Genomic DNA, 16,742 nt, shown 5'->3' with positions numbered 1-16,742 from the left:
TTAAATATCAATCATTTTGCCTACCATTGGGTTCCATATGGTGACCGTATGTGGTTTCAGAGTAAAACTATGCTCCGTAAGATTTTCATTGGCTAACTTCAGAAGTTGTTGATTTCTTCTAAGGTTGCCTTCAGTCTCTAATCATTTGTTTGGTAGCTGAGCACTCTGTTGCTCACACTACTCAGGGACTCCATTTAGGGACCTGCATCTTGAAGTGTGAGTGCTTGCAGGCAGAGCCCTGTGTAGCCTGATGTGTCAGGAATTAGCTTCCCTTACAAATTGGTGGGCCTTTCTGGAGCTGCTTTTCTTTTTCTGTAGGTCTTTCATGAGTTCCTGTAATGATACTTTATTGTATGTGGGACACGTGAACAAAGGAGTCCTTTTGTCCAGTGGGTTAAATATTGGGCTGCTGACTGCAAGGGCAGCTGTGCACACTCACCAGAAATGTGCAGAGAAGATGAGTCTGCCTGCTCCACTAAAGATGTGCAGGCGTGGGAGTCCTACAGGGAGTTCTGCTCTGTGATAGCTCTGCTGTGAGTTGGACCAGATGTGGTGGCAGGGAGTTATGTGCAGACAATGCCAACCCTTGTTCTTGACCCCTTATTAGCTATTTGAGGCTAAATGCAATTTGATTCACATTTTTTGTGGACTCTTGTGAAGTGCAAAAAATAGAATATTTTTTGTTGACAGTTTTGGGAACTGATATATTAGTGGAGGAGAGTTTTTTGGAACATGCTATTTTTTTTAATCATTTACGTTGGGCTCAGACAACTCTTATCACTATCCATACATCCATCCACTGTGTCCGATGTCTCCCTTCACCCACTTTTCTGTTGTTCATCCCCCATTTGTCTTTAGTGATCTTATAGGGAAAGTGAGCACACAATGGTATGAAATTTTGGAACATGCTACTTTTTTATTGATTTCAATCTTTTTGCATTTCTTCATTGAAATCCCAACGACACACCTTTCTGACTTCCTTTATCCTTATAAAAATGTATTTGTTCAACCTGGGCTTTGACTATCCTTAAAACATAGCAAGTACATTTCTTCCTAATACCCTGTGGTCTGGTATTTTCTCCTCTAGGAACAAACTCTTTTGGACTACCCATTAGTTAATCCCATCACATCCTTCAAATCACTGTTTTCAATGAATGCAATTGATTAGACTACTAAGGGCAGATAAGGAAAACCACTTGTAAACAAAAGGGCCCCATAGGCAGGTACACAGAATGATTTCACAATGAAATCAGCTGAGAGAGTACCTGTTTTCACCGCCCCTCTGTATTGAGGACAGATGTTTGCTCTGGGTCCTAACTAGAGTAATTAATTAGAGGCATTTAAAAGGATGCTTTTCTTGTTGTTAGTTACCATCTAGTTTTCTCCAATTTATTACAACACTGTGCACCCATGGTGATGTAGTGTGCTATGCGTTGGGTTGGTACCCACATGTTCAGCCATTCAAAACCGCTCACTGGTCCACAGTAGAAGATGAGGCTTTCTACTCCCTTAAAGAGTTGCAGTTTCAGAAACGCACAGGCCCTGTTCTACTCTGCTCTGTGGGGATGCTTTGAGTCAGAATTGACTCAATGACAGTAATTTTTTAAAAAAATGTACACCAGAAAGAAAAACATGCCCTGTGACCTCCGTACTCTGACTTCAACATGGTCAGCTTTTATCTCTGAGACTGGAATGGTGACTTTGAGCTCTTCACATATTGGTCATAAACCTGAACGTCCTCATTTGCATTTCTTTTAACTATTGCCTCTTTTGTTTTACTTTCTTGCTGGTGCTTCTTCATGCTCCACTTATTTTCCAGTGTGGGAAGTTCCATGAATGCTTATTGCTAACGAGCTTTTCATTTAGTGGCTGACCATGGAGCTTCCCTCTCCGGCCCCTGAAGACCTGGGTGCTCTTTGACTCCTTAGCCTGTATGTTTGAGAAACGGAAATCGAACTGAGCATTTGCAAATTCATCACAGAACCTTCCCATGTTGTTAGAATTTCCTTATCATGCCAGGGTTCTCTGGCTAGTGTTTCCTAAAGTGATCATTTTATTTCTCCCTACACTAGCTCACGAAATGTAAATATGTATGTGTTAATGCTTAGACTCCACCTCTGTTGCATTTCTCATAAGAGTTATTATCATTTGGCCTTGTGCTTTTGTTCTTGTTATTTACTGTGGAGTGTTTTCAACTCATAGCCACCTCATGTGTGCAGGGTTGAACTGTTGGTTTTGGAATGGTGTGCCCTCTCAGAACACATTGGTCTGGTTTTGTTCTGATTTGCTCAATGGTTTTTTATTTGCTCAATCAATCTAATAATTTCTTATATGCAAGAGCCAGTTGTACGGCCCTGAGGTAAGCAGTATTGTCTGAGGGTCCTGGCTTTTCCAGGACAATGCGTTCCAGTTATCTGAATTGAATAGATTGTTTTCTTCGTCTCCTCTTTGTACTACACAGAAGATCCAGATCATCTCTGTAACTGATGACTGACAGAATAAAAAGCTCTGGGCATATGAACAGAAATGTAATTGCCAGGCATTTAGTTGTACACACATGGACCTGCATGCTGACCTGGTTCAACAAGTTTTCATTTGAGCAATACTGAAATTGTGAGTAATGTTGGTGACTTCAGCTCTATCCCATTGGGAGCAACATCTGCTTAAAAGTGAGTGACAAGAGGACTAAATGAGCCAATGTGGCCAAATCTTTTTGGAAATTGCCTCAGAATCGTGGTTGCTGAATAAATGCAGTGTTTTATCATGAACATGTTGTGTGAAAGAGGCCCTAGTGGTTCACTGGTTTAATCGATGCCGCTGGCCAGACCCTTTGTGGCTCCAGCATTCCAGGCCCATCAAGGGAGGCCAAGGAGGCTGCGTGGGCCCGTGAAGATTTACAGACTTGGAAACACTAGCGAGCAGTTCCACTCCCTGTTTTATGGTCAAAATGAGTTAAAATGTACTTGACCGCAGTCCATTTGGTTTTGGTTCATCATGAAGGAATGGGAAGGCTTTAAAACCCGGCACCCGATGCACTGCTGTGGATGAGATTTTGAAAGGCTTATTGGATCGACACTAGGTTACACTGTTGTAGCAGAATTGTGGAGTGACCGTGACAGCTCATGCGACTTTATGCCATAGCTAGTTGGCCATGCTGTGAAATCTTAGCATAAAGTGCAACCTTTTCTATGTTGTTGTTAGGTGGCTTCGTGTCCATTCCAGCCCCTAAAGCCCTCTATGTAACAGCGCGACACACTGCCCTGTCCTGCACCATCCTCACATGTTCCCACGTTGGAGCCATTGCGACAGCCCCTGTGTCGATCCATGTTGGCGAAGGCCTTTCTCTTCTTTGCCTCTCTCTCCCTCACCAAGCACCATGTCCTTCTCCAGGGACTGGTCTCTCCTGAAAAGATGCGGGAACAAAAGTATGACAAGTCATGGAGGCCAGTCCCACAGCTGAGAGAATGCTAGTGGTCATCATGTTCAGCTAGTCGTCCTTCCATGATCTGCAAATGTGAAAAAATCTTTAAAAATCTAAAATGTGAAAAACATCTCAAAGCCTGGTATGTAAGTCCTAGTATCCTAACAGTTTAACATTGAAATGCACTGAAGTTCAGTCAACTTATAAGAAAATTGGAACCTAAGTACATTTTCCCAATCAGCAAAAAGGACATGCTATTATGAAACTGAATATATTGTGCTCTTTTGTCAGTATATCCTATGAGCTTAGTGTGTATTGATGTGCGTATCCAGTATTTTTTGAGGGGAGCAGTCCATAATAATTACATGACAGTAGCTTTGTCTCAGTGGGAAAATTTTCAAGATATCTGCATATATTCTTTTTTTTAATCATTATATTACAACTCATCACAATCCATACATCAATTGTGTAAAGCACATTTGCACATTCATTTCCATTATCAATCTCAAAGCATTTGCACTTCACTTAAGCCCCTGGCATCAGCTCCTCATTTTTGCCCCTCCCTCCCCACTACCCCCTCCCTTATGAACCCTTGATAACTTATAAATTATTATTTTGTCATATCTTATACTGTCCAAAATGTCCCTTCACCCACTTTTCTGTTGTCAATCCCCCAGGGAGGAGGTTATATGTAGATCCTTGTAATCAGTTCGCTCTTTCCACCCCACCCTCCCTCCATCCTCCTGGTATCGCCACTCTCACCACTGGACCTGAATGGATCATCCACCTTGGATTCCTTGTTTACATGTTCCTATCTGTACCAGTGTACAGAGGGTATCTATATTCTATTGTTACCTTTCACTCTTGCCCGGTTTCCCTTTTCAATAGCTTGTCCTATCTCATTGAAAATACAAAATACACAAGCGTGCAACTGCAGAGTGACTGGAAAGTAGGCGAGTAACATAGACACTCTATAGAAAATTTCATAATTCCCCAAATAATCATCTCTATCACCAGGTAACACGTCAGCTCTTGATCACGTAGAATTCTCCAAGAGGATACCATGACTCCAGGGCTTTGGGTCCCTACTTTGTTAGTTCATACCAGCAGCTCTCCAATGGCTAAGGAGGGGCGACAGGGAGAAGCACAAATTCTGCAGTGTTTCCTAGTTGTCATCTTCCTTTCACCCTGTGCTTCCTGTTCTGATAAATATTCTAATTTCAATCCTCCCTCCAATGGAAGAGAGGATATGAATTTGGAATCGAGGCTTTTATTTTTGATCATTCATCTGATTTATGTGTTCTGACTGTTCTCTATTCTGAAACAGCTAGATAGAAATAAGGCTGCAGTTGGTCACAGACAAACTGTACAGAGATAAACTCATTATGCTAGAAGCATGCAGTCCTTGGGATAACATGTAATTAGTGAGGGAGTGTGTCTAGTGCAGTGGTTCTCAACCTTCCTAATGCTGCAACCCTTTAATACAGTTCCTCATGTGTGCTCACCCCCCAACCAAAAAATTATTTTCATTACTGTAATTTTGCTACTGTTATGAACGGGAGAACCCTTTGAGAGGGTTGTTCAACCCCCAAAGGAGTTGCAACCCACAGGTTCAGAACAGCTGATCTAGTGGGTGAAGTGGGTTAGCTAAACCCTGATGGAAATCCTTAGAGCAAGACCCCTGTGTCTAATGCCCATGTGAAGTCTCTGTTTCCCCAGGACTGTCTTCTTCATCCTTTCACATAGTGGAATGCATGGTACCTTGCCAAGCCAGAATATACGGGATGTTTTAGGACACTGTGGCTGTTGAGGAGGTGGCTCTGAATTTCTCCGAGGAAGAATGGGCATTGCTGGACCTTTCTGAGAGGAAACTATAGAGACACGGGATGATGGAAACTTTTAGAAACCTGGCCTCAGTAGGTATGAATATTTTCATTAAAAACGGAAAGATGTGTGCGTGCGTGTGTATATGTATATTTGTGTATGTTTCATACTCAGTGATGCTATTGCAGTATGTGAGCTGAGTAATGGGAATACTTTGTTATATAAACAAGTGTAGTACTTTCCTCTCAGGAGCATGATGTCATGTTTCCCCATGAATATAAGGCTCTTAGTGTTATACTGATTTCTTATATCAAGTGTGACTATGAGTCTACTAAGTTTCCTTACGTGTTATAAATGTGAGTGTTGACCTTTGGTGCAGAGAGGCTATGTGTGCATTGTGCCTTGTAAGAGCTCTGTGTTTTTTCAAGGTTAACATGATAGCTTTATCTATTTATTATCTATTTATCCATTGTGTGTCAAGCACAGTTGTACATGTGTTACCTCATCATCCTCAAAACATTTGCTTTCTACTTGAGCCCTTGGTATCAGCTCCTCAATTTCCCCCCTCCCTGCTCACTGCCTCTCCATCATGAACCCTTGATAATTTATAAATTATTATTTTTTCATCCTTACACTGTCCGATGTCTCCCTTCACCCACTTTTCTGTTGTCCATCCCCCAGGGAGGGGGTTTTATGTAGATCCTTGTAATGGGTCCCCCCTTTCTGCCCCACCTTCCTTTCACCCTCATGATAGCACCACTCTCACCACTGGTCCTGAAGGCATCTTCTGTCCCAGATTCCCTATGTTTCAGGTTCCTATCTGTACCAGTGTGCATCCTCTGGTCTAGCTGGATTTGTAAGAGAATTAGGTTCATGATAGTGGAGGGGAGGAGGAGCATTTAGGAAGTAGAGGAAAGTTGTATTTTCATTGTTTCTACACTGTACCCTGACTGGCTCGTCTCTTCCCTATGATCCTTCTGTAAGGGGCTGTCCAGTTGCTGACAGACGGGCTTTGGATCCCCAATCTTCACTCCCCTTCATTCACAATATGCCCGATACTGATCCCATCGACACCTTGTAATCAATCCATAGGTTGTGTGCTTTTTCCATGTGGGCTTTCTTGCTTCTAAGCTAGATGGCCACTTGTTTACCTTCAACCCTTTAAGATCCCATATGCTATATCTTTTGGTAGCTGGGCTCCATCAGTTTTCTTCACATTTTCTTTGCACACAGTTGTCTTCAGCTATCATCTTAGGAAGGTGAGCATCGTGGAATGCCAGGTAATAGAACAAAGTGTTCTTGCATTGAGGGAGCACTTGCATGGAGGCCCAATGTCCATCTGATACCGTAATACTAAACCTATTAATATATGCACCTAGATCTATTTCCCCACCCTAATATAAATATATTTACATATGCACATGCTTGTATTTAGACTTCTGTAAATGCTCTTTGTCTCCTAGTTCTTTCCTCTATTTCCTTTTACTTTCCTCTTGTCCCACTATCATGCTCTGTCTGTAGTTCAGTAATTTCAGGGTTTCAGTAATTCTTCTCAGTTACATTGCCTTGATCAATCCCTACCAGGCATCTTACACCCTCCTTGCCACTTATTTTGTGTCAGGGGAAAGGCCAGACCCTAACACATCACAGCGGGTCGGTTGGTGCAATTGTACAGTGATAATAAATAAAGATTATAGTAAAGTCATAGGGAGCATGAGAGATAGAAGAGAGATTGAAATAATGGAGTCAGACACATTTCATAGTTGCATGTTCACCTCAGCCTCACTTGGGGGTCCACATGGGGAGAGAAATATTTATTGCTAACCAAGGCTTTTATATCATCTGGGGATGTGCAGGCCCCCTAATTACAGGTGAAGAAATCCATCACAGGAAAGTGTTGTGCTATAGGTAATATAGTAATGGGAGTGGGATGCTGTAGGGGTTCATATGCTGTTGGAAGAGGAGGGAGTAAGGGTGTGCATGTGACAAGATGGGCGGACCCGAGATTCAGCATGGCAGCCTAACTTTGGATGTCACTGAGCAGGTTTGACCTGTTCTCTGGTTCACTGTAGAAATCATTATCAGTAAGGTGTACTGTAAACCCACCTTGCAGGGTCTAAATTGAAGCCTTTAGGGGGAAGTATCCCATTGTCCTTAACAGCAGGGATGGGCCCTATATGTGGTGGGACTAGACAGTCCTCTGACAGCTGATTGCCTTCAGGGAGGTAACTTGACAATTATTTACCATTAATTGTGAGCAGTGTCCTAAGTCTAACATATATTTGGGGGAGATGACTTGGAAAAATCTTTCTGTTTCCCACTATTTTGGATCACTTATTGATTGTTCCCTTTTCCCTGGGTTGGTTAACACCACTTTCTTTCCCCCACCTCCCCTTCTCCCATGTCATGCTCCCTGCCCCAACCATGGGTCCTGTTGCTTTCTCCTCCAGATTGTTTATCTGGCCTATATTATCTAGTTAGAAGTGCAGTTATAATATGCACACACACACACACACACACACATACACACACACAAGCACACATACACACAAAAGAGCAAAACAAAATGACAAAAGAAAACAAAACAACAGCAACAAGAAAAAAAGGGAAAAAAGAGAAAAGCCTGTAAAAAGTTAGAGGTCTCTATGTTGACCTTTAGGAGTGCTTTTCTGTGGAGTCTGATGGGGGCCACGCCCTGGCCCCCGAGTCTAATTTTGGTACTCTTGGGACTTCCTTGCTCTACTTCCCTTGCTGTTCTGTTGCACAACACCCTTAGTGTTTTGCCTGGGTGTGGTGGGGTCAGATCGGATGCAATTCCCAAACTGTCTCCAGTGTTGTCCCCTATAGGGCTATAGGTCAGTGAGTGATGTCATGACTCATAGTCGGTGCAGCCATAGTGCTTCTTTTTGCATGGGCTGCTCAGAGCAGGCATATTGTCCTCAAAGCTTGGTGGGCCAGGATGTGTGCTCCACTCTCTCTTCCTCCCCCTTCATTTTCTCCCGTGTGCTCTGATCAGACATGTCCCTTTCCCTGAGCTGTAGCTTCAGTGTTGTCCTCTGAAGTAAATTCTTCTGGGGGAAGGGGCAGCTGTCCTCTTAGTTGGGATTGGGGCTGGCCCCTCTGATATTTTTGTTATAAATAGATTTTCTTCCACCAAAATTCCACAGACCTAGAGGAGCATAGGACTGGCTCAGTGTCAGGGAATTGTTGATTATCTTTTCACACTTTCCTTGTGATGTGTTTTTCTCCAAGAGCAGCATGTCAGGTACACCTTTTCGCCCTCATATGACACTAATGTGATGGGGATCTGCCTTAGGCTGGGTTCTCTAGAAAAATAAAACTATAGACACTGACATATGCATAAGAGAGAGCTTTTCATCAAGAGAACATCCCAGCCCAGTCCAACTGAAGCCCATGGGTCCAATGCTACCTAGAGCATCCATGGCTCAGTGTGTTCAAGTCCCCAAACTTCAGTTTTTGGGTGAGCATCAATCCTATCTGTTGTCCAGCTTGGTATATGTGTGTGTATCACATACATATATGTGTGTGTATCACATACATATATGTGTGTCTATATAGTCACTCTAATATTATATGTGCACACGAATGCCTTGGTTTAGTTTATTAATTCATCAGTATATGAGGACCTTCAACACTACAGAAAACTACAGGACTCTAAATTCATGCTTTCATCACAGAATGGGTGGAAACAAATTCCCTGTTTCAGGGTTTTAATCTGAATACATTTGTACTTCCTTTTCTGTAAGATAAATGCTATAATTTTGATCATGCTGTATTTCTTTTTTTATTAAATCACTTTATTGGGTCTTGTAGAACTCTTATCATAATCCACACCTCCATCCATTGTGTCAAGCACATTAGTACATTTGTTGGCATACTCATTCTCAAAGCATTTTCTTTCTACTTGAGCCCTTGCTGTCAGCTTCTCATTTTTATTCCCCCCTCCTCATGAACCCTTGATAATTTGTAAAGTATTATTTGTTCATCTCTTACACTGCCCTATGTCTTCCTTCACCCACTTTTCTGTTGTCTATCCCCCTGGGGAGGGAGTTATACGTAGATCATTGTGATAGGTTCCCTCTTTCTCCCCCCACCTTCCCCTTCCACTTCTGATTAACAATTAATAGTTAGGGAGTTAAGTACCAAGAGTTATTTCAGCGTGTTTAAATGTAGCCTACAATGTTTTAGCATTTATTAGCTATTCATGGCATATCGTGAATATTTTATGGATGTGATAATTAAATTATGATTAAAGGAATTTTTATGTCTTTTTGGAAGCCTCTTCCTTAAAAAAAAGTGAACCTGGTAGCTCTAGTTAGAACATACAGTCAATTTTTAATATCACTGGTAAAAGTGGACATTTATGGTTGTCCTTTTTCTGACGTGGGGTGATGTTTTTTCAAGTATGACTTTTTCTTTTTAGGAATGTATATTAGCATATTAACATTTTGAACTATATTTGTTTTATGTTAGATTTGTAGAGTTATTTTTCTTTAGCATGAAAAGTCTTTGACTTTGGTTAGTAAGTTTTGTGTCTATTTAGATTATTAATTCTTTTTTACATTAATTGGTATATATTACAGTGCTCATTTTCTTATATTAAATCAACTCTAGGATAGATTCTACTTAATTATCATGTGTAATTATTTTCATGTGTTTTCTGACTCTATTCCCAATGTTTTCAAGAACTTTTTCATGTAGATCCATTATCAATATTGCTCTACAGTTTTCTTGAAGTATCATTATCTGACCTTGTTTACAGGTTATTACTGGTCTCATAGAAAATATTAATAAGGTTACTCTGACAATTATTGTTATGTTTCACCCAATAACGTGAACTTAGACAAAAAGAATAAAGCGTCTATTCATATTGCGTGAATACTCTCCTGTCTAGCTGCCAGAATCTTCAACTTTAATCTGTCTTACAGTTAGCCTTGAAGTTTCTCATGGAATTGAATTGTGATTCAGTTGATTGTAAACTTTCTGAACATCCTGAAACCCACTCGACTCTCATAGATCACTTGCTCTGGCTGGATCCTCTAGAGTGATAAATGATTTACACCCCTCTTGACGGGACAAATCGTCACTCACACCTGAGACTATGGATGGGACATCCTTGAACCCAAGCCAATAAGCCCACTACTACAGTGTGTGTTGTTTGCCATCAGTCAGCATTACCTAGAAAGCTTGGAATCCAGAATTTAGGTCAAGATGACAAAATGGTTTGATCAGTCATCTCTTTTCTGGATACATCTTGCATTTTTAAGCATCTTCCCTCACCTTGGCTCTTACCATGACCCCTTGCCATTCCATGACTGTAAGCTGCAGTCTTTCCCAAAGGCTTTAAAATCGGACATCTGTAAACACAAGAGCTTAAGAGAGTAGCAAATAAGGATTCCCCTGGCTTGTTTTCTTGTTTAGAATATCTCTATCTTGGCCAAGGTACCTCTAGGATGTGCTATGGGTGTCGCTCTGTCTCTTGTTGTCCACCTGTACAAAAACTTTCTCTAGTTACTACACTATTGTGCATAAATGGGCTACCCAACCATAGGGATTTCTTCACACAATAGATATTGTAAAGAATACCCAGGATGCAAGGGGATTGGAGTAGGTTTTACTTAATGAGAAGCTCAGCCTGAGTTGGAGTGGCAGATATGAGCGTGATTCAGCTTGATCACTTTCACCAGATATGTCAAGGGTTTTGGTCTGAGGTTCCGTTATGGGCTTTTAAAGAACATTCTTCATAAAATATTCCGTTCTTCAGTTAGATTGCTGGTGAAAAGAAGATATTTACCTTCAATGGAGCTTGAGAAATTTGAGGCCTTAAGTACTTCCACTTTGTGGATCCAAAGTTGATCATGATATTTGGGAAATTAGTAAAATTGCTCTGCAAAGATAGAGTGGACCCTTGTTTGATGCAAACCCTCAGCTTTGAGCAGGATTTTGATCCCAGGTGGTGGGGGTGGTCACTATTTAGCGCAAGAAGTACAGGCCAAGAAAGTGATATGCCTTTTTCAACATTGCCTCCTCTTCTGTTTCAGAACAAAGATTTGCCACAGAGAAATACAGTCCAGTCTAGGGAGCTAGAAATCTGGTACTAGTGTCTTGCACATTGAAGCATGACAAGGAAGGACTTCAACTTCTGACTGGGTCGTGAACCAAATCCATTCACCTGACTCCAAGCAGGGTGAGCATCCCTGGGGTTCCTGGGGTCAGCACTGGGCAGAGGAGTTTGAGGGGAAGCAGGAGGGATCTGAGCTTTCTGGGGTCTGAACCCAGGAAACACCAGTGTACAAGAACCCAGGCTGCCCCATTGGTCGGGGTCCGAGCAATTTGCGCATCTCCCGGAATGATAGAATTTGCTGATAATGTAACCATGTATAATTGTATTAGAACTTAAATTGTGAGCACTCCAATTTGCAAAAGGCGGGTGGCATAGTGGTTACAGATTGGACTGCTAACTGCAAGGTCAGCAGTTCAGAATTACAAGTCACCCCTGAGGAGAAAAACAAGGTTTCCAATCTTGGTAAGAGTTATAGTCTCCGAAATCCACAAGGGGCCATTCCACCTCCCTTTAAAGGGTCACTGTAACCAGAATCCACTCTGTGGCACTGAGTTGGGTTTAAGGTTTGCATTGCTGATGACAGTGACAACTCTGTCCATTTGCTGCCTCCCCAGTTTGATTAAGCCTCCATTGAATTCCTTTTGATAATTAGCCAAGAATGTAGATCATCTTACCCTTGCGGAAAATGCCTTACAAAATAGATTGCCTGCACTCCTCTCCATCCATCCCCCTCCAAGGGCCTGCCTAGATGTATCCTTGATGGAGCTCACCTAAGCGAGGACAGCACAGGGGCCATTGTTATGAGTCTGGCCTTGATTGCCTCAGTTTGAAGGCCCTGGACCAATCTTTTAAGTCTTTCTATCTAATAATGTGCATGTCCCAATTATGGTCCCATTCCTGCTGCTGCAGTCCCACCTGTATCTGATGTATTGCTTTGCCACCAATCATGATCTGTGACATGGCCTTTTGTTCTGTGTCCTATTTATCTAGGGTCCCGACTCTGAATCCTCAGTTGCATTTGAACTGCTAATGGCCTCCCTTATCCATATGATGTGTGTGCGTATCTTTTGTTGTCTCTTAAAGTTCAATAAATGCTCTCCTCAAATTATGTTTGACAAAGAAGTCACTTTTCCACCCTAACACACAATTTAGCATCATCAGTGCCTCAAGGTACAGTTCTCTGGGACAGCATCTTGACAGCCGTACCTGCAGGTGAGGTCAGGCCCTACAACCCCCTGGCTTCTGTCCTAAATGTACAAAAATTACAAAGTTCTCTTAGTTCTGCGGATAAATTCTCTCTCTGCACCTTAGCCTTGTACCAGACACACTTAGCTCTATGTGGGTTGGCAAATCTAGTTCCCCAGATAAGAACTCAAATGTACCCCTATTTCACCTCTAACCTCCTGCCCAAAGGCACTTAGCTCTCTTGTTCTGTGGTCTGGGAATGCCACTGCTCTGTCTCAGGCTCTTGGTTCTGCTGCCACCATGTCTCTGTTGCTGCTTCTTCCCTTCATGTCCACTCTTGTGTCACAGCTGCCTGTCTGCTGGATTGAAGAATTTCTGTGAAAGAATCTGGGATCTAAAGGCCCCTACTCCTGGTTCTTTTTTTTTTTTAAAGTCATTTTATTAGGGACTCATACAACTCCTAATACAATCCATACATATATCAATTGTGTAAAGCACATTTTTACATTCGTTGCCCTCATCATTCTCAAAACATTTGCTCTCCACCCAAGCCCCTGGCTTCAGGTCCTCAATTTTTCTTCTCCCTCCTCACTCCCTCCTCCCTCATGAACCCTTGATAATTTATAAATTGTTATTTTGTCATATATTTCTGTGTCCCATTTTTCTGTTGTATGTCCCCCAGGGAGGAGGTCACATGTAGATTCTTGAAATAGGTTCCACTTTTCCAACCCAACCTCACTGTGCCCTTCAAATATCACCACTCACACCACCAGTCCTGAGGGGATTATCTGCCATGGCTTCCCTGCATTTTCAGTTCCCATCTGCACCAGTGTACATCCCCTGGTCTAGTCAGACCTGCAAGTCAGGATTCAGACCATGACAGTTGGAGGGGGGAAGGAAGCACCCAGAAACTTGATCAAAGTTGTATTTTTCATCGTTGCTACATCACACCCTGACTGTTTCATCGCCTCCCCAAGACCCTTCTGTAAGGGAATGTCCAGTGGCCTACAAATGGGCTTTGGGTCTCCACTCCACACTCCCCCGCTGATTCACTATGGTAAGATTTTTTGTTCTGATGATGCCTGATACCTGATCCCTTGATACCTTGTGATTGCACAGGCTGGTATGCTTCTTCCATGTGGGCTTTGTTGCTTCTGAGCTAGATGGCCGCTTTTTTACCTTCAAGCCATTAAGATCCCAGATGCTATATCTTTTGATAGCTGAGCACCATCAACTTTCTTCACCACATTTGCTTATGCACAAATCTGTCTTCAGTGATCATATTATCGAGATGAGCGTGCAATGTAATGACTCTTCTCCATCTATCTTGATTGATAATTTGGCTTGGTAGCGTATTCTTGGGTTTGCATTGTTTTCCTTCAATTTTTTGAAAATGTTACTCCACTCTCTCTTCTTCATAGTTTCTGCTGATAGGTCTGATCATATTCTTATTTGGGAACCTTTATATATGATTGCTTGTTTTCCCCTAGCTGCTCTCATGATTTTCTCCTTTTCCTCAAAGTTGGATAATTTAACTATTATGTGCCTTGATGACTTCTTCTTGGGATCCAGTCTTGCTGGGATTCTTTCAGCTTCCTGAATGGTTGCCTTGTTTTAATTCACTAAGCTGGGGAAGCTTTCCTCCAAGAATTCTCTCACTACTGTTGCAGATGACTTCTTTGTTGTGTCTTCCTCCAGTAAGCCAATAATTCTAATGATGTACCGCTTCATAGCATCAGACTTAGTTCTTAAGTTTTCTTCAGCTTCTCTGATGATCTTATTAGATTTTTGTTCTCGTTTGTTGAAGTCTGCTTGGCTGTCCTCCAAGTCACTGATGCGGGCCTCTGATTCTTCCAGTTGCTTGTCGAGGTCCATGAGTGTGCTACTGGTTTTTGTTATCTCCTCCCTAAGCTCCTGTATTTCTCTTTGATTTATGGTTTTTACCTTTTCTATCATTTCATCATTTTTCTGTATTGTTTCCCTCATATCCCCTGACTCCAAGTAACATTCTGAAAATTTCTTTCTGTGGCAGCTCAATGTCTGCTTCCTCTATGCATGCATTATGTTCAGGACATCTTCTGGCTTTGCCTTTTGTTCCTCTCCTTTTTTTGTTGAGGTTTTTGGGGCTGATGGCTGCTTGTGTTGCATTGTTTTAGATGAGCCAGGTGCCATTTTCCAGGGAGTCGAAGAACACTGGCTCTCTCTGGGAGACTTTGAACTGCCTATAGCTTATTTCACTATGGAATTAACCTACCACTTTGTCCTCCTGTGGCTTCCCTCTCGGGGGAGTGACCCAGAAGGGTTGCCTGCTTTGGTGTTGCAGAGGTTGGGCAGAGGCTCCTGCAGTAACTTTTGTTGAGGAGTGTTGGCCGAGCTGCCTTATGCCCCACAGGCACAAAGGCTGGAAGGAGTTCCCCAGTCAGAAGTTGAGCAGAGTATCCCCTGTTGGGGGCCAGCAGGGATTTTTCCAGCCTGCTAACTACACAGGGTGGAGCTCACCTAGCTGCGTGTGGCTCAGGTGTAAATGCCCTAAGCTAAGGGAGTGGTCTGGAGGTTAGCAGTAGAGTGTGAGAGACCAAGAAAGAGGAAAAGAGGAGAAAAAAAAGTTAAAAAGCAAGCCAAATGTGCCCATGAGGGGCGGGGGAGGGGGAATATAGTGAAGAGATGGATAGAAAGCAACAATGTAGCTGAGCCCTTATCCAGGCCAGAGGAGCTGCAAGGGTTTAATCCTTGTTCGGAGGTGGTAGCAGCAAGCTGTGGCTGTGTTGAGAAAAGGCTGCTGCACAGCCCTCCAAGACTGATAGGGTGACAGAGAGGAGATGCAAAGGTCTAGTGCCTGCCCCAAGGCAGGTGGTGGCAAACTGTGGCTGTGTTGAGACCAAGCAGCCCTACAGGCTCCAAATGGTCCTGGCTCTGGCAGAGACAGTGGCGGGGCAAAGGTCAAGCCCCAGCCGGCCTCCACTGAAGTAAACCAAAAGCCCCCAGCCCCTCAAAACCCCATGGGTCTGTGCCTACTTGTCTTTATGATGCTCCTCCTGCATTCCAGCAGTGTTCAGTTATCTCTAAGTAACTCTCCTAGCTTGAATTCTGTGGAGTTCCTCTGGTGTTTGTTACTCCTTCGCCATCTTGCTGGAAGTCCCCCTGGTTCTTCTTTTTTGTTGGTAGTGAGATCCCAATTTCTGTCTCTGAAATAACTCAATTAGTTGTAACATGAATTCCAAAGTAACTAATCTGTAGGTTAGGTTTCAGACAGTTTATTTACATAACCACAAGGCACAACGGTACCAATGTATTGTTGGCCAAGCTGCCCGATTGTCTTATATGACAGCCCCAGTGGGTTTCCAAGACTGTAACTTTATAACGGAGTAAAAAGCCATGTCACTCATGCTTTCGAGGAGAAATTGGTGGTTTCCAATTGCTGACCTTGCAATTAGCAGCCTGACAGTAACCACTATGAGGGACAACTTTTCCTCGTTCACATTGGCAGGCGACAAACCCAGGTAAATAATTTGGAGGAAGTTAAGGGGGCATAGCTAGACTGTGTACTTGTATAGACCACCTGTCTGACTCAGTGATTCTCAACCTTCCTAATGCTGCGACCCTTTAATGCAGTTCCTCATGTTGTGGTGAAGCTCCAACCATAAAACTACTTTTGTTGCTACTTCATGACAGTAAGTTTACTACTGTTATGAATCAGGCAACCCCTGTGAAAGGGTCCTTCAACCCCTAAAAGGGTCTCAACCCATAGGTGGAGAACCACTGATCTAACTGCATTAGGTACTACAAATAATGGTATATTAAAAACATTATCTATATTGGGATTCAAAAGTGCACTCATTATTGGGGGATATATACTTCTTCATTTACATTTATATGTAATTTATATATGTATAGATATAAATTTCAATCTAATAAATGTCATATAAATGTTTATTATGGAGCCTTGTTTTTGACATGTGTTAAGTGTTGGACTTCTATCCTCAAGGTCAGAGGTACACACCCATTAGCATCCTGTCATGGCTTTAGAATCTTGGAAGCTCTGTACAGCAGTTCTCCTGTGTCCTATCTGCAGCTTATATGTCTAACTCTACTTGATGGTGAGTTTAAAAGTGTTTCTAAAGTTATTTTACAATTTATAGTTCTCCTATAAAATAATCTTTAGTTTATAATAGCTCTTTATATATCCCATGTAAAATGTTTCCAGATGCTTTAATTAACATAATCATC

The 16,742-nt window shown here is 42.3% G+C and overlaps 1 long non-coding RNA gene across 4 annotated transcripts in view; it reads left to right on the top strand.

The window, feature by feature from the left end:
- Window positions 1-16,742, top strand: part of LOC142436288 (uncharacterized) — a 66,556-nt gene that overhangs the window by 41,055 nt on the left and 8,759 nt on the right. The window contains exons 1-4 of one of the 4 annotated variants that reach the window (XR_012781854.1): window positions 3,152-3,563; window positions 5,168-5,341; window positions 11,308-11,453; window positions 16,501-16,612. This is a non-coding gene — a long non-coding RNA (uncharacterized LOC142436288). Of the gene's footprint in view, window positions 1-3,151; window positions 3,564-5,140; window positions 5,342-11,307; window positions 11,454-16,500; window positions 16,613-16,742 lie in introns of those variants that run through there. The other 3 variants (XR_012781853.1, XR_012781852.1, XR_012781851.1) reach the window with 3 other exon arrangements.

Source organism: Tenrec ecaudatus, unplaced genomic scaffold, assembly GCF_050624435.1.
Source record: "Tenrec ecaudatus isolate mTenEca1 unplaced genomic scaffold, mTenEca1.hap1 Scaffold_1967, whole genome shotgun sequence".
NCBI lineage: Eukaryota > Metazoa > Chordata > Mammalia > Afrosoricida > Tenrecidae > Tenrec > Tenrec ecaudatus.
The sequence above is the reverse complement of the archived record's forward strand: the minus strand, read 5'-3'. Positions and strand labels throughout refer to the sequence as shown.